At 46.5% G+C, this 27,953-nt stretch overlaps 2 protein-coding genes across 5 annotated transcripts in view; one reads left to right on the top strand and one right to left on the bottom strand.

Moving 5' to 3' along the window:
• The window catches only part of CRPPA (CDP-L-ribitol pyrophosphorylase A), a 274,423-nt gene that overhangs the window by 84,972 nt on the left and 161,498 nt on the right, over positions 1–27,953 (bottom strand). For 2 of the 3 annotated variants that reach the window (XM_078680155.1, XM_078680157.1), the window contains exon 1: positions 5,732–5,963. The exons of the other annotated variant lie outside the window; for it this stretch is intronic. The gene's annotated coding sequence lies outside the window, so the exon portion shown is untranslated. Of the gene's footprint in view, positions 1–5,731; positions 5,964–27,953 lie in introns of those variants that run through there. 3 annotated transcript variants of the gene reach the window in all.
• The window catches only part of WDR81 (WD repeat domain 81), a 187,134-nt gene continuing 165,217 nt past the window's right edge, over positions 6,037–27,953 (top strand). Inside the window, exon 1 of one of the 2 annotated variants that reach the window (XM_078680153.1) lies at positions 6,037–6,227. The gene's annotated coding sequence lies outside the window, so the exon portion shown is untranslated. The remainder of the gene's footprint in view (positions 6,228–27,953) is intronic. The other variant, XM_078680154.1, reaches the window with a different exon arrangement.

Genomic DNA, 27,953 nt, shown 5'->3' with positions numbered 1-27,953 from the left:
AAGGGGTTTGATGACCCTTTCTTCCATCCACCAAGGACAGTGTCAGATGAAAAGAGGTGTTAGAGAGGAGGTAAAAGTTGGAGCAAAAAACACATATAAATATTTGAGAGTCTGGCTGGAAATACATGATCTTGTGAGCCCAACTTTATGGAGGTAAACAAAGAGGACATACATCTCTTGCTCTTCCTTAATCATAGGGTGAGCTCTCTAAAGATGACAAAAAAGGTCAAAGGATTGTAAAAATTCTGGATGAGACAGGAAGAAACAGGGAGCTGGACAATAAAATCATGACTGATTCAATGGTTTTGATCTTCTCATAGAAAAATAGACCCAACTGTCACAAACAACTTGGGAGAGGAGACAGTCATTTTGACACAGGGCAGATTGGAGACTGCCTGGAAAACAGCCCTTGAGGAGAAATATAATTTGAAATAAAAGAGGTCTTTGTAGCAGTAAGCGACAATTTGTAATGCACGCGTTGTTGGCATTTGTGTGGTGCTTTCATATTCTGATGGTATACATACAAGTTTTGGCCTTCTCTCTCTAAAAAAAATGATGTTTTGCTGTTTATAAAGATCGTTTGTGGGGTTTTCTTCAGCCCTATATAGTGCATGGTGGCAGCTTCAAGACATCAGAGCAAAGACAGAGGTGAAACTGAGGGCCTCATTTAGAGTTTGGTGGAGCAGGAGAACAACAACTCTGCAGTGCTTCTGTCCTGCTAAATTCACCATTCCCTCACTCTATAGAGAGTTGGCAGAAGGCCTGTGTGTACACTAATGGATCCACCATTGACAATACTGAGGTAAACCTCTGACATGTGAACCATCTGCCGGGGGGCGCCAAGTTATATTGATGGTCATTCCACCCTACTGAGGCAGAGCATGGTGGATAAAAGCAGGGGAAATGTAGAATGCTCCCCACAAACGGGTGAAAGCTCCCAGTCAGTCAGGATATCTGTGTTTTGTATTGAGAAAAACTCCCAGTTTGAGTGGGTACTTTAAAATTATGTCTACTCAGCAAGCCTGCAGTGCTGTGAAGTGGGTGCCGCCACGGCCCTCACAGCACAATCCCAGCAAGGCAGTTTGGGGATCTCTAAATAGGGCAGATGGTCCGCTGCATTAGTGGGGAGGTAATGGGCTTATGCTGCCTGGCAGATCTGCTAATTGTCCATCAGGTTCTAAATGACACCCTAAGCATGGTCCATAAGGGTACAGTAGGTGGGGCATTTGACATAACAGGAGGTTCTGGTGGTATTTGTGCATCATCAATACTATGCATGATTTTGATTATTTACCTAGCCTCTGTATATGATGAAATCATAGTACAAAAGCCAAGACAGCTGGTGACTGCAGGGAAATGTACACAATGAATGGATCCTCTCACTCCTCTGCACCCTCCCACACACCCCACATACAAACCCCACCCATCAATATTATTTATTTGTATTGTCAGTTCAAATGCAGAGGTAGAGATTTATTAGAGGCTATGAAGTTATAACAGGGAGAAAAATGGGCAAACTAGGTTGGGTAGGGAGACTAATTTAATGTAAGGTACACACCTGTATGGAGATCATCATGATAGAAGCACCAAGACAGATTTGGAAACTAAGGCATAGTTCTAGGTTATGTAATATTTGGGTGTCAATTAGTGTACATGGTAATGGTGTGGTGTAATAAATGGATGGTGTGGTGTAATAAATGGATGATATAATTAACTTCTTCTGAGTCCCCACCTCAAAAGGAAGCCTAACATGTGGAATAGGTTACAACACTAACTGTCGCATATATGTCTTAGCATTTTATCCAGATTCATTTGCTCAGGCTTTTTCTAGTGAATTCTCAGGAGAAAGTTGTAAAATCTGATAATTGATGCACAATTCAATTCCAATATGTGTGTAAACATCCATTAGCACACAGATCTGAATGTAAAACACAACTTTGATTCAGTAACGTCTGTACGTTTATAGATGGCAGGGATAGGCTATGTCAATAGAGATTTGTCTAGCTCTGTATTGCCATTGTTAATGCCTTGCAGTTCTGTAGGGTTCAAGTATGTTGTATTGAATTGTATTTCTACAGAGCTTCCTACTTCTAACGAGGTACCTTAGTGCGTTTGTTAATGGGTAGCATTTTACTACATGGAATGACATAGATGTGCGTTTGTCGTACGGCCTATGTGGAGTATTTTATTGTCACACGTCAGAAAGAGAGTTATGCTCTTAATAAGTTTTGTTGCTATGCCTCTTTGAATTTGAAGAGAATCATCAGTAAGAGATAATTTGCTTAAGCATTCAGTTCTACAGACGTGAGCGAGTACAGTCTGGCCTATGGTTGTAGTGTTTTGGTGTGTGGGTACGGCTGAAACTATGTCATAGCCAAGAATGTAGCTGTCATAGGTGTAGGAGAGAATTGTGATGATAGATGTGAACACACAAGCCAATACCTGCCATCTATGGAGCAGTCTTTGTGGATACAGATCTAACTGCAGAGAATACACGGCTAAGGAAGTGCACAGAGATGATGGGATCTACCCTTAGAAGGTGCAAACTCAGAGATTCAGGCAGTAACGTGGCCACAGAGTGCATCAAATCAACCTCGAAACAGCCTCTGTGGAAGGAAAAAAAAGCCATACAATCTCAGTACAACAGGGCCTACAGCACCCACAATACACTTTGCTTAAGGCAACAAGTAACTGGGATTATGAAAGCAGACATGCTTTTGTGAGATGGGCATTACTTAGAGTCATTGCTAAAATATGTTGAAAATAGGGCCTGGTGTTAGGAATGGGCTCAAAGCATAAAGAAAATCAAACAAGGCAAGGTTTCCGTCACATCTGCACAGTGGGCCTTTTAGGGTTAGGAAAGTGCTATACAAATGACAATACAATACCTGCAAGCTTCATGCTAGCCATGTAAAACACACAGATCATTTTAGCTACCTAGGGATAATCTTTAACCGTAGAGGTCCCTGGCTCCCACAGTTAGTAGTTAGGAAGAACCAACTAGCAAGAAGTAATAATGCCCTTTTCTTCTTTACTACCAAACTGGGTAAAAGATAGTTTGCTCACATGCTGGCCATTTACAATGCAAAATGTGTCAGTACGGCAATTTACAAGGCAGGGGTTTGGGGTATACTGTGGCACCATCCTTACAGGTTACAGAAAATAAATGTACTGGCCGCTTACTGGCCCTCCCAACATCTACTGCCACCTTTGTTCGTCATAGGGAGCTAGGCTTTTAGATCTTGAAGATATGCTAAGGACTCTCCCAATAAGGCTGCGGCATAGGGTCTGGACTAATGAGGCCATATCTTTAAATAGAATGACAATTAGGACTGTTTGTCCCTGTCCCAGGTCACAAGGCAAGGCTGTGTGCTGGCCCCCTTCCTTTTTAATCTCTATATTAATGGACTGGGTGAAGCAGTAAAATGTTTCCAAAAGGGCCAAAGTCGAAGTAAACAACTTCACAAAACAATGGGGCTAATGCCTTGATTTCTTCAACAAGGACTACAAAGAGTAATCATGTTCAAAGAAACTTATACTACTACTGTCCCAGACCTATTTTCAACACTATAGCAATACTAGCTTATATTAACACAGACATCGATGTAATACTGCTATTACTTTGTGGCAGATAATGCAAAACCGGAGCCTACTCTAAGACTAAATCGACATATAATCCCACAAGCCTTGAAAAAGCTCAGGCCTGAAAGCCCTGATGGGGCGAAACATGTTGGCTGAACCCATAATCAACCCCCTATGGAGGATTTTTAATACAACGCGAACAAGCCATCATAACTAAATGACATTTAAAGAACAGAAGTCATCTAATGTTGTTTGTCTGTATTCTTGGTTTTGGGTGTATCAACGTATATTGACATAATTATCAAAATACTTGGATGAATACATAACTTTGTTACTTGGCCTTATTAGGGCTCTAGGGGTCTGAGGTATTAAAGATGCTCCCATTCATAAAGTAGCCGGTTATTTATTCTCACATCACTGCATAGGACTGCAGTGAAGTAAGAGTTACCTATTTGGCACCAAAAGTTGCTTGGCTCAGAAAACGGGTGCTCCATTTATTAACATCAATATAAATATTTGTTAATCAAGTTCATTTTAATGAGAGAAAGGAGGGTTAATTATTGTATATAATTCCATAGGAATGCATTGGCTGGAGGGAGGCAGAGTCGGCACATGTTTTAGTGGAAAGTTGCTTCGCTCAGGCTAAATATAGATGGACCCTGTAGGGGGATGTGGGATGTTAAAAATATCATAAATATTTGTGATCCAATGTGATTTTTCTATAGGACAAGCAGGATTAGTTATTCAGACATAGTTGCATAGGAATGTCTTGAACTGAGTGACCCCTTTTGCTGCCAACGATTCCTACAAACTTTGCTCAGCTCAGATAATTTACGTACAGGTTGTGTTGAGAAGTGCTGCATTTATTAAGATATTAAGAGTAGCACAGTCGGCCCATGTTTTAGTGGAAAAGTATGCTTCACTCGGGTTAAATGCTGGTGAACCTTATAGGAGGATGTCATGTATTTGAACACCAACATACCCATAGTGTGAAAATGCAAAATCTCATGCAACGCAGCACTATGTAATATTTCATATTTAGTAAATGGGATGTGGTTCATCTATCTAAATGCTGACTGAGAGTAACATGCCGAGCCAATCAGATGCTAACATCAGCCTGCAAATAAGATACTGTCTGAATTATATGCCAGTTTCAACCTGCGAATAAGGTGCCAACCTCAGAATCATCTTTGCCACGCCGTCACTGCGTTGCCTTCTAGCAATCTAAGCTGCAACTGGACCCATGATGGTATTCTGTCCCTGATGGACCTTACAATTTACTGAGGAGCCTTCTCGTAGTCCAGAAGCTGCTGTAAAGAGGCATATTTTGCCCATGCCCTGTGCCAACAACACATGGTACGCATCCATGCTGCATGGTATCCCTTAAGCTGCTGCAGGGCTTTAAGTTCGCCAGGTCCTGCCGGTGCTCAGGACCAGCGGTTCTAAAAGGCAGGTGCTGAGACGGGTCCCTGTAGGGCTCTACATTTTAGCCCTCAACCCCAGGGTGAAAAAAAATCTTACCTTTGGAGCAGGAACACCCTTCACTGCCCTTGAGGTAACTTCAAAGAAACTCGTTATGGTTCTTTCACTCATCATTTCAGAACGGAACCATTTTCAATATTCTATACAACAAAGCCGTAGTTGTTGCTTATTTAACTTATGCAACTAAAAACCATTGACAAAGCCAATAGTCCTGGCTTGTTGTAGGTGTAATGTTACTTGTTGCATAACCATTATATATCTGGATACACCGACAGAAGCAACAAAGTACCAGTGGGGCGGCACAGTCAGCACAGATTTTTAGCTTACGTGCTTTTAATTACATCGGCAACGCTCCTTCCCACAGTTTCTGAACCTCACTTAAAGCCCTGGGCTGTTTGGCCCATGCTGTGGCCTGTATTACCTCCCCTAAGTCCGAGGCGAAGAGGCTGACATGCTACCACTCTTAATGACCTAAAACTGCCACTATGGGCTGCTTGCAGGGTGCTGCTGTGCCCATGCCCTACCGCTGACACGGACCAGACACCATAACAGTCTGTATCCCAGCATCTCACTATATCACCCTAGGCTCCACGCAGGGCTCTGGCGCCTCCTGGCAGCTCACACAGTCTGCACCCATCCCAGCCCACTCTCAGCCTCCCCCACTCACCTGCACCTCCTTCTAGCGGCTCAGACAGCTATGACACTGCAGATCTCGCTTTCTTCCAGCAGGTGGGCTTTCCCCCGCCAGTAGTAGGGTCTAGACAATGCCGGGATCAGTGGGTCGAGGTTCCCCCTTCACACAGTCAGCTGCGTCTATTGTACGGTGCAGGCACACACACACACAGCATAAAGCGCCCGGCACACTTGCGGCTGGCTGATCACTTCCGGGGCAGTCTTGTCCAGTGCCTCAGCAGAGGCACTTTCTTCTGGACAGGCGGGGCTGCTGTTCCGGGGAGGGACATTTTTTTTTCTAACCAGTCGCGTGATCTATAGGGAAGTACTGGTATTAGGAGCCTCCCAGCAATGCACCTCAGCCTGTCAGCCGCTATATCACTGGCTTTCCGGTTACCTGCATCAGTACTCACTTATTTTAAGTTGGATAAAGTCGAAAACAGAAGAGAGGCAGTCTCGGTTATTTAAACATCTTCTGTCGGGAGGAGGAGGTGAGACTGATTTTCGGAAAGCTTCTGGTTGCTTTTGGGGACTTCACTTGCGGAAGAGTGCGAGCAGGGGAATGGGGCAGAGTGGGAGATTACGGGGTCAGGCCGGTGTGCTGTCAGGCGAGGCTGCTGGAGGGGATGCGAGAGTGAGCTTGTTGGGCTGGGGCGGTGGAGGGGGTTAAGCAGGCTGGGGACAGCAGCGGCAAATGATGGAGTTAGAGATGAAAGTCTACAGGCTTGGATAATCTACAGGGCAATGTGTTTTAGAGGATGAAGCCTACAGTCTGAGCGGTAGCGGATGGAGTACAGAGAGGTAGCGCAGAGAGAGTACACGCGTAGACGAGGCAGTGGGCAGTGCAGGCTGGAGGACTAGAAAAGAAAGTCTGCAGGAGGAAGTAGCAGAGCGAGTGTGAAGATGAGACAGGGAGAGTATAGTCATGAGGGCCGAGGGTGCAGACTACAGGCCAGGGGTGGTGTGGGGTGGAGGAGCTTGGAGGGATGCAGAGAGAGTTGCAGAAAGGCAAGTTCGTGCTCATGGTTAGAGGAAGGTGTGGACAAGCTTGGAAGGTGGAGTTTGTACGCTGCAGATGTAGACTAGGGATGTGCATGTTTATTTATGTACTACATTTTTAGTTTGTTGCTCTGTAAAGTGTGATCTTTCCCCAATCGGGTTTCAGAATGTGGTACAGAAGAAAGGTGTAAGAGGGTATCAAACAGAAAGTTATCAGGTAGAAGTCAACCATGAAATGATCCGTAATGTATCGGTGTATTACAGTACAACGTTGGTCAATATTCACAATGACAGGCTTGATATATGATGGAAGGCCTCAATAGTAATGGGGGGATAGATAACAATGTACAGTAGTTAATGTACATCACGTTACTCACACAAACAGGAACCTAAAAGAACAATACAAGCACTGAGTTAAGATAGCATCAAAAAGCCAAGTTTTAAAATTATTTGACCAGTGACTGGTCCAGGGGTTGTGTGAATCTCAGGAGATATGGAACTTTTGAGCAAAGGTAGCAGAGTTGAACTAGTGCCATGAACAGAGCAGATTTCTTACAGGACAACAATGGTAATAAGTTGCAATGGAACAAATTAGTGTGAAACACAACGTTTTCACCAAGGTAGTGGAGTATAGTTTCGGCACCCTCAATAAATATATAAGTAGCAAAGTTGCAGTTCACATTCGTTTTATTTAATATTGTATATAGTACAATAATAGCTAAAAGATGCCCTGGCACTAAACCCAACTGAATCCTTCAGAGAGGCTAAAGACTAGAGGAAAGGTGGCCTTTGGCTTGTGAGGAGCAGCGTCTTCAGGAGTTTTCTTAATGTCATTAACAGACAAGAAGCTCTCAGACTAGTAGGGGGCAATATTCTAGTGTTGGGTCGCTAAAACTGAGAAAGCTTGCCCTCCCAGCTGAACGCAACAATACAAGAACAGGCTGCTGTTACCTGATCTCAGCTGCCCAGGAGAAGAATAAGGAATACAGTTGTGCCGTAAATTGACAGGCCTTACACACATGGTTAGCTTTGAATTTAGTACACATGGTCTTAAACAGGATGATTTTGGAGCTGGGCAACCAGTCTAACATTTTTAAAGATGCTGAAGAAGCGGCACAACGTTCCTATATAGTAGTAACTTTAATGAGTATCAGACCAAAATACCTCATATTAGGAGCTGAAGGATAAGAGGCTGGTATATGGAAGGTGAAGAGGGCAGGACTTATAGAGTTTTTGGGAGTTTATTTATTCATTTATCACTCGGAAGTAGCAGACTGTTGCTAGGAAGAAACTGCAGGGAAATAGATTAAACTGTCTGGTGTAGATGGTCCTGAAGGAGAAAGTTCTTAAGGAGGGATATAAAATTGTGAAAGGAAAAGTTATTTTTGATGTGAGAAGGCAGGGCATTCGAAGCGTTGCCAGGAGAAAGATCAATGAGGAATGGACTTTTTTCCTAAAATGCAGAGTGTGGAGAGATTGTTGGCCTTGCATTAGAGAGAGCAAAAGTCTCCAGAAAAAGTTTTCAGGTGAGATATTTTAGACCGTAGGTTTAGCACTTTGAATATTATTAGGCAGTCAAGATTTCTGTGACAGAGTAGCTACCTACTTTCAGGACAATGTCCTCAAGATCTTACAGGAGTTTAGGCCTACGGAAGGTGAGGAACCAGAAACTGATGTCACGGAACCTGATGTCAAGGAGCTCACCCTGGACCCCGGTAAGGAGGCATTGAGCTCCTTCCTGCTAATTGGGGTCGAACAAACTAAAGAACTCCTTCTGGACCTTAAATCCGGCGAGCCGTCGGATCCATGTATGCCCACCTTACTCAAACTGGCTCCTGACCCGGTAGCTAACTTCCTCGGTAAGGTGTTGAATAACATACTTTCCTCCGGGGGCTACCCAACCATCTGTAAGGAAGCCATCGTTTCACCACTCCTTAAAAAACCTAACGTGACCCCTCAGAGATGAACATTTTTCAACTCATCTTCCTTCTTCCTGCCCCTACTAAGATCCTGGAAAAATTCATCAACATTGAACATGCTTCTTTCTTTTCCTCCGTCTGCCCAGTGCCTTGACACCTTCACAAACTGTATCCTATCTTATCCTAGTACAGCCTGCCTCAGTTGGAAGCCATTTAAGGGGAGCATGTGCGTACCTGCTGTGTTTCAGTTTTTTTGAAAAATCTGCCGGCTGGGTGTAGCACTGGTCTTAGTGGTGTGTGCCAGTGATGAGCCATATTGAGATAGGAGAGAATCCTGGTCTCGACTGCCACATTCAAATCATGGATAGAGACACGTTTAAGCTCCCCAGTGTTTTGGAGGTGGAATTGATGAAAAAGGGTTCAGGCAGGTCAGGTCGATTACCCCTTTCCCATATTTGCCCGGCGTTAGCCGCTTCTCACCCAACTCACGATTACCAAATAAAGAGGCAGGCGCTGGAGACTGGAAGGCAGGAAACAGGAGTTTATTTCCGACGGAACAGAACACGTCAAATCAGACAACAGGGTATCTTCTCGAGGTGCTCTCTCAACATCTCTGAGGCCTGGCCTCTTATACACTGGTTTATTACTTTATTACATGCAACACATTCTTGGTAATGCTTTGAAGTACGGAAAAGGCGTCTTTGGAATCCCCGGTTCAGGCCCGTTCCCACACATATCTACAGTAGGAGTCCCCACCCCAATCTCAGCATGATGGCTATCGCGCAGCTGGACATTCCGCTGGGAACAGGAATGCGGGCGATCGATCGGATCTAGGGGTGTGAGGGCATTGATTAATCCCCGCTCCTTTGATGTGAGGCGAGGTCCTACTGTAGGGGCAATAAACCGCATCTGTTGGGCTAAGTGATGGCCTGGGGTCGGGCCGGACAATCGGGCAAGGAGGAAGAGGTTATCAAAGGGCCCGTTTTATGGATGAGATGAAAGAGTGTGGGGGTTTCGGCACGGGATGTGGCTCGGAGGCAGGGTCGCGCTGGAGGTGCGTTATGGCCCAGGCAGGAGAGATCGGGGGCTGTCCGAGCGCGGGGGATGCTTAAGAGGCGAGAGGGCAAGGGGGGGGAAGACGCGCTGGCTATCGACAGTGGGCAGGGAGATCATGGCATTCAAAATGGCTGCTGCTTACGCGCACGCATGGATCTGAAAAGAGACAAGATGGCGCCGATAATGTTTACGCCACGATCTAGATTTTAACAGTCCTCCCTTTTCAACATATCTAGCCAGCTTGTTAATTTACGTCAATCCCCATTATATTTCTTATTTCGAGGTCATACAATGCTTTCATGTGTTCAGTTTTGAAGTCCGAAGTCTTAGGGCACATGCAGTTAGCAATGAGCGAACACAAAGGTGGCAAACATTGAATACCTAGGCAACACCCACACAGTATCACGACCGGTATCAATATAAATGTGAACAACCTCCATCCCCAGTCCTTCAAAGTGCCCCAAAACCAGCTTCCAAGCGACCATCCTTCCTGTTCCTGGTGAACCTCTGAGGAAAGTCTGTGGAGGTGTTCGATTGCTTTGTAGACTGAGGGCGAGTTATCTGGCACGTAGGTGCAACAGCTGGATCCAATGATGCGGCATGCTTCTCCACGGTCAGCTAGAACTACATCTAGAACAAGGCGGTTCTGAAGAGCCACCAGGCGGACTGCCTGAAGCTCGGCCGTATTGTTAGTGAGGATGCCAGCCGTGATGTTCATGGTCGTTTCTACTGCCTGGGTCAGGTGTCGGATGGCGCGGCTGTTTGCCATTGGGCCCCACAGAGGAACAAGTCCCTTCACTGCATCCAGGAACTGTGCTCCAGTGGAGTCGGCTTGTTCAATGTCTTTTGCGCGCTTCTGCCGGTGATGGTTGGCTGGGGCCGCGTACGTTGGAGGGAGAATGAAGGCGATGTAGCAGGTACCCCCCCAACTTTTTGAAAGCCAAGTGTAAGCTTTGGTGCCACAAACAAAGTACATATTCGGAGAAGCAACAAAGGAGGGGGGATCGATGGAGTCCAATGTTCTGGTGATGTGGCAGGAACTGTGACCCACCAGCTGTGTTCCCAAGCCTTCGAGGCACACGAGGCCCGTGACATTGATAACAGACAGAGCCACCGTCAGAGTGGCAGCAGTTTGTTTCCGTAGGTAGGAGAAGGTGGGTCTGGCTGGATTATGGAACACCTGCATTTCGACTCGTTCCTTGGCAGGGATGTCCATCTGGAAGGAGGAGCCAGAGGTCAAAGGACAAAAGGGAGCAGAAGTACTTCCGGTTTTGTTCAGCCAGAACCCGTGGTAGAAGTGTGACACTGTTTGACCAGAAGTGGCGTTGTCCTTGTAGCTCTCTTGCAAGAGGATCAACCAGGCAAGGCAAGAACCGTGAACTGAGAAAGGGGAAGGGATGAAAGGGATGGAGTGTCCGGTGGCATGCGGGAGCAACCCGCAGATCCAGCAGTTTGTGGCGTTGGCGGCAAGGTTGTGTTGGTGCAACAGTTGCACGAAGGAATTGTTCCAGAACTCCTTACGCCTTTCTCCGAGCTGAGGCGAAAGGGAGATCAGGTGATGTTCTTTCATAGTGGTTGGCTGTGCAGTGGTCAGCAATATCTGATGAGCGGGTGCGCTCTCTTCCATGATCCAGAAGGAAGTCATGAGGAGGAGGCAAAAGAGGAGGACAATGAAAAGGGCAATTGTCTTCGATTTGTGTATACTGTCAGTCTTTGGGTTTCGATAACGGGTATTTCCTGTTGCTTCCATCATCTTCTTATCTGGCGCTTCCATCATCTTCGAGGTGCTCGGTAGTGGGCAGAACCGCAGACTTCGTTTAGCCTCTCTTCGGGTAACCCTTGGTTGTGTTTAGGCTACCGTTCTGAGATTCAACTTAGTTTGTGGTATACTTAGCCGAAGCTCCCTCCTTTCGACGCAGGAAATACCCTTCCCTGGATGGCACAGTGGGATCAGAGAATTTTGCAAGTTCGAGTGCCTCGGTATCAGGATAACAGTTCAATGATGGCCGGTCTTTGTTCAGCAGTTCTTCTTGGGTGCTGACGTTTTCTGTCCGGGTCAGGGTCGAGGAGACCTTCTTACAGTGGTGTGCGTGCAGCCAGTGTCGCTTCCCCTCCACTCGAAGAGCCGTTCGGGTGGTGATCAGTACTTGCCAGGGGCCCGTCCACCGGGGTTCCAGACTCTTCGTCCGTTGGAAATTCCGGATCAGCACATAATCTCCCGGTTGGATATTGTGACTCGGACCCCTGGAAGCATCGGGGATGGCCTGCTGCACCTGCTGATGAATGACAGACAATGTTTTAGTCAATTTGCACAAGTAATCAGACAGTAGGACGTCTGGGACGTCGTGAACGGAGGTCGGTTTAGGGGCAGTCCAGAGATTCATTGGTCGCCCAAATACAACCTCGTAGGGGGTCAAATGGTGCTTAGTGGGAGTGGAGCGCATCGATAGCAATGCCAGTGGGAGGGCATCTGGCCATTTAAGTCCTGTGGTGGCCACTATCTTCGACAGTTTTAGTTTCAGTGTGGCGTTGTGTCGCTCAACTAAGCCAGCAGATTGGGGGTGAAAGACTGCATGAAACCTCTGTTTTACCCCCAGCCCTTTCAAGATTAGTTGGATAACTTCAGCTATGAAGTGGGGGCCATTGTCGCTCCATAGAATTCGACAAAGGCCGTAGCGAGGGAAAAACTCTTTCAGTAGTACTTTGGCAGTGGTCATGAAGGAATTGCGGCTAGATTCCAGGACTGCATGATGGCAGTAAGTTCATGGATGGCTAGGAACTGCCTAAAATTGAACTCCTCAAAAACAGAGGTTCTTCTTTTTGGAAATGTGACCAATCTCTGGACCCCTGATTGGTGGCCTCATGAAATGGGAGCCCCACCCATCCCAGCCACTACAGTAAAAAACCTGGGGGTGATTATTGACACCCAACTTTCTTTCAAATCACAGGCTAATGCCTTATCATCCTCCATTCACTGGATAATAAAAACCATTAGGAAAATTCCTCCTTTTCTTTCCAGTGACAGCAGGAAAACGGTGGTGTCAGCACTTGTGCTGTCCCGCCTTGACTATTGCAATAGCATGTATCTGAAGGCCCAGCAGGGAGTCATGAACAAAATGCAAACGCTACAAAATGCTGCTGCCCGATTGATTACTGGTCTACCTAAGTTTGCATCGGTCACTCAGGAACTAAAAAATCTACACTGGCTTCCAATACGGAAACGTATCATGTTTAAAGCTCTTTGCATAGTATTCAAGGCAGTAAGTGGAATAGGTCCATCCTTCCTTCAAGAACACCTTCAACTGTACAAACCAGGACGACAACTAAGATCTGCTAATAAAAGCCTGGTTATGACTAACCGTATTAGGAAAGCCCGATGGGGAGGACGCAGTTTCTTCCATGGAGCATCCACCATTTGGAATGAAATGCCCCTCTCCCTAAAACAAAGTAAAGACCTTATGACCTTCAGGAAAAAGATCAAAACATGGCTTTTTAACCTCTAGTGATTCCTTTGCCTCTCGGAGAAAATGTATCGTTTCAGCGCCAGGACACCGCCCGGTAACAGTGCGCTTAACAAATGGTAAAAATAAATAAATAAATAAAATGGCAGTGTTATCACGGGTTGGATAGGCTTCTACCCATTTGCTGAAGGCACACACAATGACTAATGCATACTTCAGGTTTTGGCATCTTTCTAGTTGGATGTAGTCCATCTGGAGGATCTCAAAGGGATGGTCAGGGACCCCAAACCCTCCCCGGGGTACCACAGTTCCTTTCCCAGGGTTGTGTTGCAAACAGATAAGGCATTGCTGGACCAGGCGTCTGGCTGAGTCGGGGATTTTGTCGTTGTGCCAGACCTTGGAGATGAGTTCGATCATGGGGGCAGATCCTATGTGCGCAGGGGAGTGAGCCATAGTCAGTATGGGGATCAGGTATGAATTGGGTAGCAACCATTTGTTAGTGTCCTTTGTCCGCCAGCAGCCTTCATCGTCTTTCAATCCCACCCGTGCCCATTCAGTCAATTCGTGTGGTGAGCTGGCCATCTGGATGTCCCTCATCGTTTCCCTAGCGTCAGTCCATTTTTCTGCTTGTGACCTGGTCACATACATGCGTGTCGTTGTCCTATTCTCAGCTGTGGTTCGGGCAGTGATGTCGGCCAGCGCGTTTCCCTGTCCGACTAAGTCTGTCACCTTCTTGTGTGCCTGACATTTGATTACCGCTAATCGTTTGGGGAGGAGAACTGCTTCAATCAGGGCGGAGACTAAAACTCCGTGGAGGATGGGGGTGCCGTGGGACGTCAAGAATCCCCTTTCCCTCCATAAGAGTCCAAAATGGTGAACCACTCCGAAGGCGTACTGGCTGTCCGTGTAAATGTTTGCAGTAGTCCCTGTCGCTATAATACATGCTCGTGTGAGGGCAATCAGTTCTGCCGCCTGTGCGGATCGCTGCGCGATGCGGGCAGTTTCAACTACGGTTTGGGCTGTGGTAACTGCATAGGCAGCTGAGGTGGTGCCGTCGGGGAGTTTTATGCAAGAACCGTCTTCCCATAGCTCTCCGTCAGGGTCTGTGAAGGCGGTGTCCCGGAGGTCAACTCTACTCCTAGTCTGTTCGTCTGTGAGGGTCACACAGTCATGTATAGGGGGGACATTCGGGTCGTTTTCGGGCAGAGGCAACAAGGTGGCTGGGTTCAGTGTGGTGCATCTTTTCAGCGTAATGTGGGGTGCAAGCAGGGTTAGTTCGTATCCGGTCAGTCGTGCGCTAGTCAGGTGTTGCGTCTTAGTCTGGTTTAGGAGGGTGTCAACAGCATGGGGCACTAATACCGTGAGGGAATTCGAGAGTACGATCCCCTCACTTTGTCGGATAGAGACAGCAGCGGCAGCTACGGCTCGAAGGCAGGCAGGCAAGGCTCTCGCTACGGGGTCAAGGGTGGCAGAGAAATAGGCACATGGTTGTTGCTTGGGGCCAATGGTTTGAGTCAGGACAGACAAAGCGCACCCCTCCCTTTCGTGAGTGTAGAGAGAGAAGGGCTTTGTGTAATCGGGGGTTCCTAGGACTGGTGCAGAACAAAGGGTGTCTCGAAGTTCTTTGAAGGACGATTGGCCTTCGGGGGTCCAAGGGAGTGGGAAGGGGACATCTTTGGCTAGTAGGGAAAGTAGTGGCTTTACAATAAGGCTGAAATTTGGCAACCACTGCCGGCAGAAGGAGGTGAGGCCTACCAGGGAGCGGACTTGTTTCTGGGTCTTTGGGACAGGGGTGTCTAGAATGGCCTGAATTCGATCGGGTGTAAGTTGGACAAGAGGTGGCCTAGGTAGGTGACCTGGGGTTGGCAGAATTTCAACTTCTTCTTGGAGACCTTGTGGCCATTTTCCGCAAGGAAGTGCAAGAGTTGGATAGTTGCTGTGACCGCAAGTGGAGTGGTGTCGGCCGCCAAAAGGATGTCATCGACGTACTGTACCAACACCACTCCCTCCGGTAGCTGAACGGCGTCCAGCTGCCTCTTGAGGGCCTGGCTATAGATGCTGGGGCTTTCTGTGTAACCTTGGGGAGCTCTACAAAATCTATATGAGCGGGATTTTAACGTGAAGCTGAAAAGGTAGCGGCTGTCCGGGTGGATGGGGATGGAGAAGAAAGCGTTTTTGAGGTCTATTACAGTGAAGGTGGTGGCTGTGGAAGGAATCAGGGTCAGAATGGTGGCGATATCTGAGACTACGGGGTACTGAGGTACAACTACCTTGTTGACCTCTCGAAGGTCGATGATGAAGCGGTACGCTTTCTCATCTCCTTCGCCCTGCTTCTTCACAATGGGTAGGATAGGGCTGTTGCAAATATTGCTGACTACTTCCTCTACCACTCCTGCCTCTACCAGGGACTGGATTATCATTACCAATGCCTTCTCACCTTCGGGCGATATCCGATACTGTGGGAGTTTTGGGAGTATCGCATCTTGGCGGACAGTTATGCGCACGGGGTCGATCATTATTCGTCCTACATCAGCGTCAGTTTTAGCCCATAGATACAGAGGTAGAGAGTCAAGTAAGGATGCGTCAGTGTCAGAGATGGAGAGCATGTGTCGTGCATGATGAGGTCTGAGCAGAGTCGGGTTATCGTACAGAATGACTCGAACCCCGTCCTGTGAACACCTGATAGTAGCTCGGAAATGCTTCAGTAAGTCAAGTCCCATAATGGCATCGGGGGTGTTGGAGGAAAGCAGAAACGTCGTGTCAGTGGGGTTACTGTCCAAGTCGAAGGAAACCGGTGCGGATAAAGGGTTAGTGGAGGGCGTTCCATCAAAGCCTATTGATGTTATGTGTGAGCCAGACAAGGGTGCCCTTGGAATCAGTCGTTTAGATAACGCACTACGTGTCGCGCCAGTGTCTACCAGAAATGGAGACTTCGTACCTAGGACCTTAGCGGTGACGTAAGGACCTTGCTGGTCAACATAGAGCTCGACTGGATCCCTTCCTTGCCCTTGGCAGTCCTATGCAAAGTCGTGAGCGTTGTCGCAGTCAGACTGTTGGCACTGATTCTGTCGGGGGCGGTCAAATGTGTTCGGTCTGCCAGGTCTGTCATTGTTGGTGTCGTGGGTGTGCCCTCGTCCCTGCCCTCTAGTCCTGGGGCCATTTGCCATGTCCCTTGTCTCTTTATTTTTAATCATTTCCAGGAGGACCGGGCATTGAGACTTCCAATGGCCAAATCCTTTGCAAAACGCACACTGGTTCTCATCGAGGTCTGTTCGTGGAGCGCCGGGTGTGGGTGTGCGGTCTCTAGGGGGTGAATTTCTAGGGGCATTCGGCTGGTAGTTTCCTCTATACCGTTCCCTTCCTGTCGTCACTCCTTGCAATTGAGCAATCATCACTCGTTCTTTCAAGTCCTTTTTCTTTTTCTCAGTCGCCCTCTCGTTCTCGTTCTTTTGGTGTTCGTAATACTGAGCCATCTGAAGGATAGCTGCAGGTTTGGAGGCCCCCCAACTACTCTCGCTCTTCTGTAACTTTTGGGAGACCACTTGCGATAGACCCTTTACGTAGTTTTGCACGAATAGGTGTTGTCCGGTTGCAGTGGTCATGTCTTGGCCACTGTAGTCGGAGAACACCGTCTCAAATCGGCAGAAGTATTCTGATACGTCTTCCTGGGGTTTCTGACGGCAAGCCGTGACTACCGACCAGTCTACCTTCTTCTCTGGGATCAATGTCTTTAGCTTCTGAACTATTTTGTCCGGGAGTTCCAGTATGTCTTTTACAGGTTTCTTTCCGGGCTCCCGCTGCCTATCTAGTTCACTGAGTTGATTCCAGGTATGTCCGAACAGATCTGTGTGGTCGGCTTTTCGGATTTGCTTCCACACATCAGCCGGCAGACATAACCCGAAAAACAAGTCAATGTCCGCTAGAGTCATTATGGTTGAGCCCAAGGCTGTACCTAGTTCGGTATAAAATGCTGTCGGGTTCTTTCTTAAATCGGGCAGGGTTTGCCTAAAAGTTAAAATATCTTGCCGATCCCATGGTTGATAAACCCAGTTGTACACGACCCTCCCCTTTGCATCTGCATAGTTGATATCGTCGTTCGTTCCCTGACCTCGTGGGGGAACCCAGTAGGGGGCGGCTTCTCTGATAGGCATCATAGTGTTGTCTACTTCTGATGAGGACCCAGTCGTTTCGGGAACTGTAATCTTAACTTCTGGTTTCTGTTCCGTGAGGTGGCGGAAAACCTCAAGCGTTTGCATGAAGAGGTCCGCCGCGTCACGCTCGGCCTCGTCTCCAATATCGACTTTTCTATATAACGCTGTCAGTTTAGCAGGACCCCGATTCTGATACCTATCCTCATATGCGTTCAGGGTGTGGTAACTAAACCGTAAAATGAAATGCCGTCTGTGGCTACCGGCATGTGAATTGTGCATATCCATCGTGTATTCTTCGCTCTCCTTCCGTTCTACCAGTGCCTTTACTATCTTGTCAATTCCCTCCCGCTCATCTTTGATCAATCTATTCAGTCTAGCCGGTGGCTGCTTGCTAGTCTCGGGTTCATCTGATGTCGTTACTAATGCGGCCGGAGCGGAGGCCGTGAGGGCTGGGGCACTAGCTCCAAGGTTATTCTCATTTGCACTCGGAGCTGGCAAGTGCTGTACTAGGGGTTGGGAGGGGGCATATGGGGGGGGCATATAGATGATCGGAGGACCTAGCAGCAACTCATCGTTCGCCCGTTGTTTGGAGGGCAGCTCAGGGTAGAGTGTAGAGGGGGTCCTAACAGGGCACTGGCCTGTCGACTCAGATTCCTGCTTTTGTCTGGCTTCCTCTCTTTCTTTTATCTCTTCTTCTAGTTTCTTAGCGGCCAGGTGGGCTGCCTTTCGTAACTCTTTTCCTATTCGTGCTTCTTCTCTTTTCTTTCGTTGCTCTGCTTCTTTGCGCCACATGCCAAAACTATCAAGCATAGTGGGCGTGGTTTTATTGTTACAAAGGGCTCTTTCCAGCACGCTAATTTTTGCGTCATCGGAAGATCCTATCAGTGGCCACTGACTTTCCTGATCCTTTTTAGTATATTTATTCCATAACTTACTATAAGCTACGGCGACTAGTCCATATTTTAAAAACATATCCTTATTAGGGGTGTCCTCCAGATGAGCCGGATGATCCACCTCTAATAAGCGGTCCGGGCTGAACCAACTACTGACCAATGGGGAGAAGATAGGCATGACGGGTTACAATGGGGACAAAAGTCTGCACTACCTATCTTTCACTACTTTGCGAAGACTGGACAGAATATTTCTATTCTGCAGTATTCGCAAATAGGGAATACCCAAAGAGAGAACCAATATCGAACAATTAATGTCCGTTCAATCAAACAATCAGTGGCGAGAAAGGAATAGGCACGACGGGTTACAATGGGGGCAAAAGCCTGCGTTACCTATTCTTCACTATCTGCAAAGGAGGACAGAATACTTTTATCCTTCCCCGTTTGTAGACAGAGAATTCTCGAGAAAACAATCCTCGAACAAACAATGTTCGGGCAAACAATCAATCAGTGGGGGAGAAAGATAGGCACAACGGATTACAACGGGGGCAAAGGCCTGCGTTACCTACCCTTCACTACCTGCAAAGGAAGAGAGAATACTTTTATTCCTCTCCGTTTGCAGACAGAGAATCTCCAAGAGAACCAACAATTCGGAGAGCAATACTAGTATTTTCCAATCAAACAATCAAATATTTCCCAGTTTGTCGTGTTACACGACCTTACCCGGACCGTATGGACAGTTTCTCGTCTTCCGCTTCCAGCGCCCGATTGTCCTCTATTCTCCGTAATTGCTGTGGCACTCCTGATGGTTCCCAGTCAGGACCGTAGATCACTCGAGAGAGGTCTGCTCGGAACCAGTGAAGTTCGGATGATCGGCTGCCAGACGAGGGTCTATCGGGCAGGTGCACTTCCCGATCGTTGCAGTCGTTCACTCTGTCGTTGGGACCTCTCCCACTGGATCCACGTGTCGCTGATGGGCCCCACGTTTGGGACGCCAATTGATGAAAAAAGGTTCAGGCAGGTCCGGTCGATTACCCCTTTCCCATATTTGCCCGGCGTTAGCCGCTTCTCACCCAACTCACGATTACCAAATAAAGAGGCAGGCGCTGGAGACTGGAAGGCAGGAAACAGGAGTTTATTTCCGACGGAACAGAACACGTCAAATCAGACAACAGGGTATCTTCTCGAGGTGCTCTCTCAACATCTCTGAGGCCTGGCCTCTTATACACTGGTTTATTACTTTATTACATGCAACACATTCTTGGTAATGCTTTGAAGTACGGAAAAGGCGTCTTTGGAATCCCCGGTTCAGGCCCGTTCCCACACATATCTACAGTAGGAGTCCCCACCCCAATCTCAGCATGATGGCTATCGCGCAGCTGGACATTCCGCTGGGAACAGGAATGCGGGCGATCGATCGGATCTAGGGGTGTGAGGGCATTGATTAATCCCCGCTCCTTTGATGTGAGGCGAGGTCCTACTGTAGGGACAATAAACCGCATCTGTTGGGCTAAGTGATGGCCTGGGGTCGGGCCGGACAATCGGGCAAGGAGGAAGAGGTTATCAAAGGGCCCGTTTTATGGATGAGATGAAAGAGTGTGGGGGTTTCGGCACGGGATGTGGCTCGGAGGCAGGGTCGCGCTGGAGGTGCGTTATGGCCCAGGCAGGAGAGATCGGGGGCTGTCCGAGCGCGGGGGATGCTTAAGAGGCAGAGGGCGAGGGGGGGAAGACGCGCTGGCTATCGACAGTGGGCAGGGAGATCATGGCATTCAAAATGGCTGCTGCTTACGCGCACGCATGGATCTGAAAAGAGACAAGATGGCGCCGATAATGTTTACGCCACGATCTAGATTTTAACAGAACCAGGTTGATTTAGCCATAGCTTAGATGTGATTTTTAATATTAAGGTTACAGTCAAGCAGGAAGCACATAGATTTGGCAGAGGTTACCAAATTAGTGGTGCCGCCAGTTTAAGGAATGCAACCTAGATATGGTTGTTATCTGTGTCAGACTTGAAGGCAAGTAGAAGAAATGTAGTCGTCAGTGCATTTAGGGGAGTCCAGTTTGACAAAGACATGGGACTCATTTGTGTATTGGTGGAATGAGGTGCCAAGATCCTTAAGGAAGCCACCCAGGGGTACACCATAGATATTGAAGATGATGGGTGCTCAAGTGGAGACATGAGGAATGCTGCACCTGATGGATGAAGGATCAAAGAAGGCGTTTGTCCAATTTTGACCAGTTGAGTGGGAACTCTGAGAGAGATATGAGGCAAACCACTGCAGTTCCATCGAGACCCTTGCTGCCAAGGAGAATTTCGCGGTCAACTGTATCAAAGGCGAAAGTTTAATCCAGTAATAGGAGGTGGTCGGATTGGCCATTTTCGAAAGTGCAGATTAGATAACTGGTCACAACAGGTGTTGTAGATGTAGTAGTGTGACCTGGCCTGAAGAATTCCCAACAAGTCTTTTTCTAAGATGTATTTAATCAGCTGTGAGGAAACCTATTTCTCAATAGCTTTGGCCAGATAGAGGAGACTTGAGTGAGTGGCAGTTATGGACATTAAAGAGGGTCCGGGTTGAGTTTCTTAAGAAGGGGTTTTACATGCACAGCTGTAAAGCAGTTCAGTATCGCACAATTTTTTTTTTTTAAACGGATTTTATTGAATTTTTTGTTGAGAGGAAATACAGTTGTTTCACTTCACCGTTAAATGCATGATGCGCTCATACCGCCCAATTCATAAATGGAAATACAATAGAACATTACGTCATCTTCCAGCTAGGCAGTGGTAGCCCCTGCACTGTCAGCGTGCAGTGCACAGTCTTTCTTGAGTCAGGTGTCCTTATTCCGTCGCCGAGCAGCATAGCGCCGTGGGACTCAAGCTATTTAACACACATTCTTCCTAGATGCAGTCGTCTTCCAATCAATAAAGCAGGTAACAAAACATCCAACTCCCCTTCCCTCCCATCCTCCCGCTAACACTCACACCCATCCCCCCCGCAATCCGTTCAGTATCACACCATGTAGAACAAATGAGTTGGTGAGGGCACGCCATGGAGGAAGCAGGACCTGAACAAGGTATTTTACAGTAAGGGTTGGGGAGAGAGATTGACTCGCCAGATTATAAGGAAGGTTTGCTGTCAGAGACATCAGAGTGAAGGGATCCTGTAGGAGGCGGGAGACACACAGGTAAGAAGAAACAGAGTCGCAGATAATCTATATAATCCATATTTTATTTCCAACAGCATCCACTTCCTAACTATGTAGAACCATCACTGCTTTAACTGCTATATATATATATATACACCCCATTCATAGACATACACAATGCGAAAGCATCTGTTCACCACCGAAGGCAATAGATGAGATAGATACGAGCGACAACATAAGTGTCACGCTCGTGCCTATCTCATAACAATAAAATAACATCAAATATAAACACAGGAACGTGGACACCAAGAAAGTGTGCGTGCACATACACCACACACCTCCCCCTTGTATATGGAATTAAATGTTTTTTTTCAACCACTGATATAGTCCTGGAACCTCTCTGATGGATGACAGGACCTCACACTCCTAGAGATGTCCTTGTCACTGTTTCCCGCATCAGATCTGGGATCCTTTTCACACTGTTGTTCACCAACATCCAAGAAAACATTACTCCAATGTTGGTCTGAACACTCTTTCTCCCCTCTTAGTAAAGAAACCCTGTTAAGGTTCCAGACACTACAATCATCTATTTGTACTGCATTCTTGAGCACCGCAGTGGCTTGAGTGGGGTCTGACCACATGGCTCAACTCTTTACCATCCATCTTCCCTTTTTTTAATGCATACTAAATCACCTATTTTCACACCTTGCTTGCTCACAGGACCTTTTCTCTTTCTTACCTCATGTTTCATTTTGTTTTTGTACTCCTCCACTCTGCGTCTAATTCCTTTGTAACCACCTCTGCAATCTCATCAACAACATTGCGTTTGTTCTTCAACCACCAAAGAACCAACCTAGTACTAGGTTTGTATCCTCTCAATAATTCAAAGGGACTCACTTTAGATACAGAATTGGGTGAAGTCCTATATGTGAACAACGTAGACTGCAACTCATTTCTCCAGTTGAGCCCTCCCCTTAAAGCTAACTCGATCGCTTCCTTGACAATGCGGTTGAACCTCTCGACTTGACTGTTAGCCGAAGGTGGAATACTGATACTCCTCTATCTGTCACACCACATTTCTCCAAGTAGTTCTCCATAAATGCCCTGAAGAATTGAGGGCCATTATCAGTTACAAGTTCCTGAGGTATACCTTCCCTACAAAAAGATTCATCTAAGAACTCAACAACGTTCTGTGAAGTGACTTCCTTTACCATTTTAACCTGTGCCCATTTGGACTAATTATAATCAATCGACACAATCCTAAAAGCTTCCTGTCTAGGTACGACTGCAAATGGACCAATGATATCTAATCCCAATTTCCGCCACGGAGCATCTGGAAATTCAACAATATACATGGCCTTGGCTGACGAAACACACTTGGCGCATAACCTTATCTGATGCTTTACAAACAAGTCCACCCCAGGCCACCTGAAACCTCTCCTGGTGCATGAGATGTGCATGAGATTCCCATGTGACCCTCATGGGCTATGTCCACAATCGTTTCCCTCAGGTTAAACCGAGGGATACATTTATCACCCTGTACCACAATGCCAATTTCTACTGCCAATTCCTCTTGCACTTTGGAATACCCCATTAACTCTCTATGCATCTTCCTTTCCTCTGTGCATCCATTTAAAATCCGCTGTTTTAGTTCATCATCTCTTTCCATTACTTCCATCCACTTAGCTTCTTGGACAATGGGTTGTTCATTTCCGATAAAGTTAACATCTTGTAGGGTGAATGCTACCTCACAGTCTTCTTTATCAACGACCTCACAATCATTTACATCCGCAGGGATAGGTAGTCTGGACATGCAATCGACATGCACATTAATCTTCCCATGCACAAATTCTAATTGGTACTAGACATTTTGTAGCCTAAATGCTAATCTAGCCAACCACGCAGACAGAAAACACCCTCCACCAAGTGCCATCTTGTAAACCAAAGGTGTGTGGTCCGTTTTAATGATGAATGAATTTAGCTCCCCATAAGAAGGTCCTGAAATGCTCAGTACCCCACACACTTCCCAGGAATTCTCTCTATTATAGAGTAATTCTTTTCTGCATCTGGCAAAGTCCCAGAGGCATAAGCAACTATCAATTCCTTGCCTCTATCTCTTTGCATAAGCACACCAACAAAACCACAATTTTTGGCATCCACCATCACAAAACACTGCTTTCCAATTTCAAATGGTTTCAAACAATAAACTCTTTCAATGTTTTAAATGCAATGGACATATCCTCAGTCCAAACAAACTTTGTATTTTTTAAAATAAACATCTAAAGGGATTTACTTTGGCAGCATAGTTTGGGGATACATTTTGAGTAAAGTTCAGTTAATCCAAGGAATGCCACCAATTGTTCCTTGGAAGTGGGAATAAGAGCATTGGTGATATTTTCAACGTGGTTCCGCTTGGGTTTAATACCAATGGCACTAATGCCTTGGCTAAATACTTATCTTCCTTCTGCTTAAACCTTTATTTATCAGATCGTAATGTGAGGCCTTTAGCCGACAAAGCTGCCAAAACTATCTTTAAATTGTGATCTGCTTTTCCGCATCCTAACCATAAACCAATATGCCGTCTTGGAAAGCAACTGCCCATTCCACGCCATCAAGAGTTTCCTTCATCAACCTCTCAAAGACAGATGCCACACTGGCGATGCCAAACGGCATACGACAAAACCTCAATAGCCCTTCTGGAGTTGTAAATGCTGCATGCTTCTTCGATTCCTCGTCCAAGACGACTTGGTGATATGCACTTGCGAGATCAAGGCATGAGAACACTTGCGCTCCTGCTAAGTGGTGACCATTGCATGTAAATTAGGCAAAGGATGAGCATCCACCCATATAGCATTGTTAAGACTGCGAAAATCAATGCAAAGCCTCACCTCACCTGAAGATTTGACAGAAATAACAATCTGAAAAACCCATGTTGAAGATTCAACAGGTTCAATAATGTTTTTTTGAAAGAGATCATGTAGGATATCTTTAAGTTTGCTTCTATAGGACAGTGGTATTTTGCGCACTCTAGGGCGAATGGGAACAGAACCCTCATGTAGTCTAATGTGATGCTTGAATCCTCGGTACTCTCCTAACTTGCTATTGAATACATTTAATACATTGGGAAACTGTGATTTAAGATCCTGAATTAAATCCGATATGTCCCCATCCCCAGTAACATTTGCTGCTATAGTGTCAAGAGGAGGAGAAGCTGTAGGATGTCATTTAATCACCATTTCTTCTTGGTGAGGCCACCCCAACAAGGTTTGCTGTCCAGAAAATTCTATTTTAGCCCAGAAGAAGCCCACCAAATCAATGTTATGGGCAGTGTACCCTCTTGGTGTTACTTCAGGAGGGAAAAGTTTTTTATTAGGCCAGTTTTCCTTAACAATAGTTTCTCAAATAATAGTGTACAAGACACAAAAGTCCACAAGTACACATAGTGCAACCCCATCAATATTACTACACATGATGGAAATTTGGTCGAGTAAGAACCTCAACCTATGCTTAACAGTGCATTGAAGTTAGGTTCACTACTGTCATTAGAACTGTCATATTCCTCATAACCCTGTACCATGTTCACTGCCCTTGAAGCTGACATGCATACTCTGCCAAAATGCCCTCTATCACCACGCCTAGAACACATTTATTCAACGGCAGGACATATTTTTGCATTGCGGAGGTGCGCACTACTGCCACATCTAAAACAAAGGGGAACGTTTCTTCTCCAATCATGTTTTTGCCAATTAGATTTGATGTCGTCCCTTTTGATCTATCCTTACTTACAATGTGGACGTCACTTTTCACAACACCAACACAAACTTTTCAGAGTGTTCAATGCCTCTGGTGATGTCGATAGCAGCATTGAGAGACATGTCAGTACTGGTCCACAATCATTCCTGTATTTGTTTTAATTATTGGTTCTCATAAAAATCGGTCTCTTAGCACTTGCTCATAAGAGATGTGCTTAAAATCTTACATGGCAGCTAGAGTACAGAAAATAGTCTTAAATAGATTCTTCGGGACGCTGCTTTCTAGAATAGAAAATTAATCTGTCCATTACCACATTGGTTTTCTTCCTGTACCGATAACAGAACTGTTTGGAAGTATAATGATAAACATTGATATTTCCTGGATTAACCAAAACTGGTACATTCTTATATTCCTTCAAACCAATACCCTCAAGACAATGCTTCAATAATGCCAACTTTCCCCCAGGGTCACATTCTTCACCTTCAAAAAATTCCACATATGCTAGAAAACAGCCTCCCATGTTTCCCAGTCCCTGGGTGGCTCCCCAGGTGTAGTGAGAAATGCAGGAGGAGGTACAATGCCGGACATAGTGGTAGAAATGGTACAAGTATGAAAAATAGGGGAAAACCCAGTCCTAGTACACTAAAAATAACAAAGGTAGTCACCGCAGTCTAGGATAGAGGTGTGCGCATCCAGTAGCATCTGGCAAAAACAAAAATAAATAAAAAACACTTAACTCCTCGCCGTGTCCGTCGTCCCTCCGCTCCAGCTGGAACCAGGAAGCACACCGAGACTCCCCTAAGCCAATCACAGCATTGCAATGCAGCGTTGTGGGTGGTTTGACTTCTGTGGTTTAGACAGGCAGTGGGAGCCTGGGCATGTTCCTCACCAGGCTGTGCATTACAGCCTGGTGGGGAACATGCCAAGTTATGCAAGACTGTTTGGCTGGCCCAAGATGGACGACTAAACCATCATGCAGCCCCCTCTCACTGTGCCAACAGCCTGCCCTAACTCAGCCCCGTACCTACAAAAAAAAAATGATAATAATGTTATTATAATTTTTATTTTTCCTCCTCTGGGCGACGCTCCTCCGCCTTTAACAGATGAGCCACCCTTGAGCGCATCACCGTAGAGTTAATCAGCTCTTGGAATAAATATGCATCATACACAACATGTTAAAATATTAAAGGTAGTGACCGCTGTCCAGTAGGGAAGTGTGCATTACCGTAGGATTAAACAGAGCTTGGATTAATTGTGCACCATACACAACATGTTAAAATGATAAAGGTAGTCACTGCTGTCCGGAGTAGATTTGTACGATGTGGCATGGATATGGGGTTGTTAACGATATGCAGGCCGTAAACTCCCACTGTCTTGAAATATTGCTGCAGAAGCACTGTACACCAAAACGACACTCTTACAATTGGCTTCTGTCTGTGGGAGTGCGCAAAAATGAGCTTTGATGATACACTACGATCAGCTTCCGTATGTGGGCATGGTGGCCAAAAGCAATCACCTCTCAAAATATGGGGCAATATTGTTTTGAGAACATCCAGGCTCCTAGACCAATGGCAGATGAAGCAGAAATGATGCACCAATGAAATCAAAGGGATGCCCAATGGCATTGATGAAACGAATGTGAGATACAGGAAACACTAATATCCAATAACAAGCATTGGCATTGCCAATAGGTCTCGCTTGTGGGACCTTCTAAGTATTTAGTTTTGCAGCACAATATCCGATTAAGCAACAAGGATATTGTGCTGCAAAACAAAATACTTGTAAGGTCCCACAAGCGAGACCTATTGGCTATGCCAATGCTTGTTTTCTTTTTAATCTCCTCTTCATAGTCAAGCTTAAATTCTCTGGGGCTTGTTTTGTGTTATCGCGTTCTCGTGAGGGGAACATCAGCGCACCTAGCAATTGGCATTCTCAACTAGAGCACCGCATTGATGTACAGATAAAGAAAGCGGCAAACAAAAAGCAGAATTACAAAAATCTCAGATGAGTTCCGAAACAAAGGAGATAAGATACCAGGAACAGGCTATGTTGTGTGTTGATGACTGTGTGATAGCGAGTTAGTGTGAGCAAAAACTACTGTGCTGGACGCTGGTGTGGAAGAAGAGATGCGCAGAGAGGACACGGAACTGGTGTGAGGCGGAAAGGAAGGAAAGTAATGACAAGAAGGGAAGAGGACCGAGATGGGAGGAGAGAGGATGAGCACGAGGGGGAGAGAGGATGAGAAGGAGGGGGGGGAGAAGTAGGAGGAAGAGATGGGATCGGAGAGAGATCGAGGAAGGGGGTGGGGAGAGAGACGGGAAAGAAAACAGAAGTGCAAGTGTGTGGGGATTGCGTGTGAGAGAAAGATTGCGATCTAGATGAGACAGCAGGGGTGAAACGCTAACCTCAAGCGAGAGAGAGAGAGAGAGAGAGAGAGAGAGAGAGAGAGAGAGTGATGGAGAGGAACGGAAGGAGAGAGGGAACAAATGACACGAGCAGTGGAAAGAAGAGATAGAAAGATACATCTGTGTCAGTGGAAAGAGGGGGCAGCGAAAGACCAGCAATGACGAAACAAGACTGCCTGTGGAGACCAACTACGGGCAAAAGCAAATGGAAGCAAATGGTGGGGGCCTGAAGGAGGAGGGGGTGCAAGGGATGAGGGAACACGGCCTGGGGGAAGCTGGCTGGGGAGGGGGAGGAGAAATGCAAGGAAGGCTGTGTGCGGCGTAATTAGGGGAGGAGAAGCCGAGAAGCCGCAGAGCGCACGCTGGGCGAAGCCCTTTGATGTGCTGTGCGGCAAATGGAGGGAGGCTGATGCGCGTTCATGTTTGAACACGT

The sequence above is a fragment of the Lissotriton helveticus genome, chromosome 3_1 (assembly GCF_964261635.1).
Source record: "Lissotriton helveticus chromosome 3_1, aLisHel1.1, whole genome shotgun sequence".
Lineage (NCBI taxonomy): Eukaryota > Metazoa > Chordata > Amphibia > Caudata > Salamandridae > Lissotriton > Lissotriton helveticus.
This window is presented reverse-complemented; position numbering and strand designations above follow the sequence as displayed.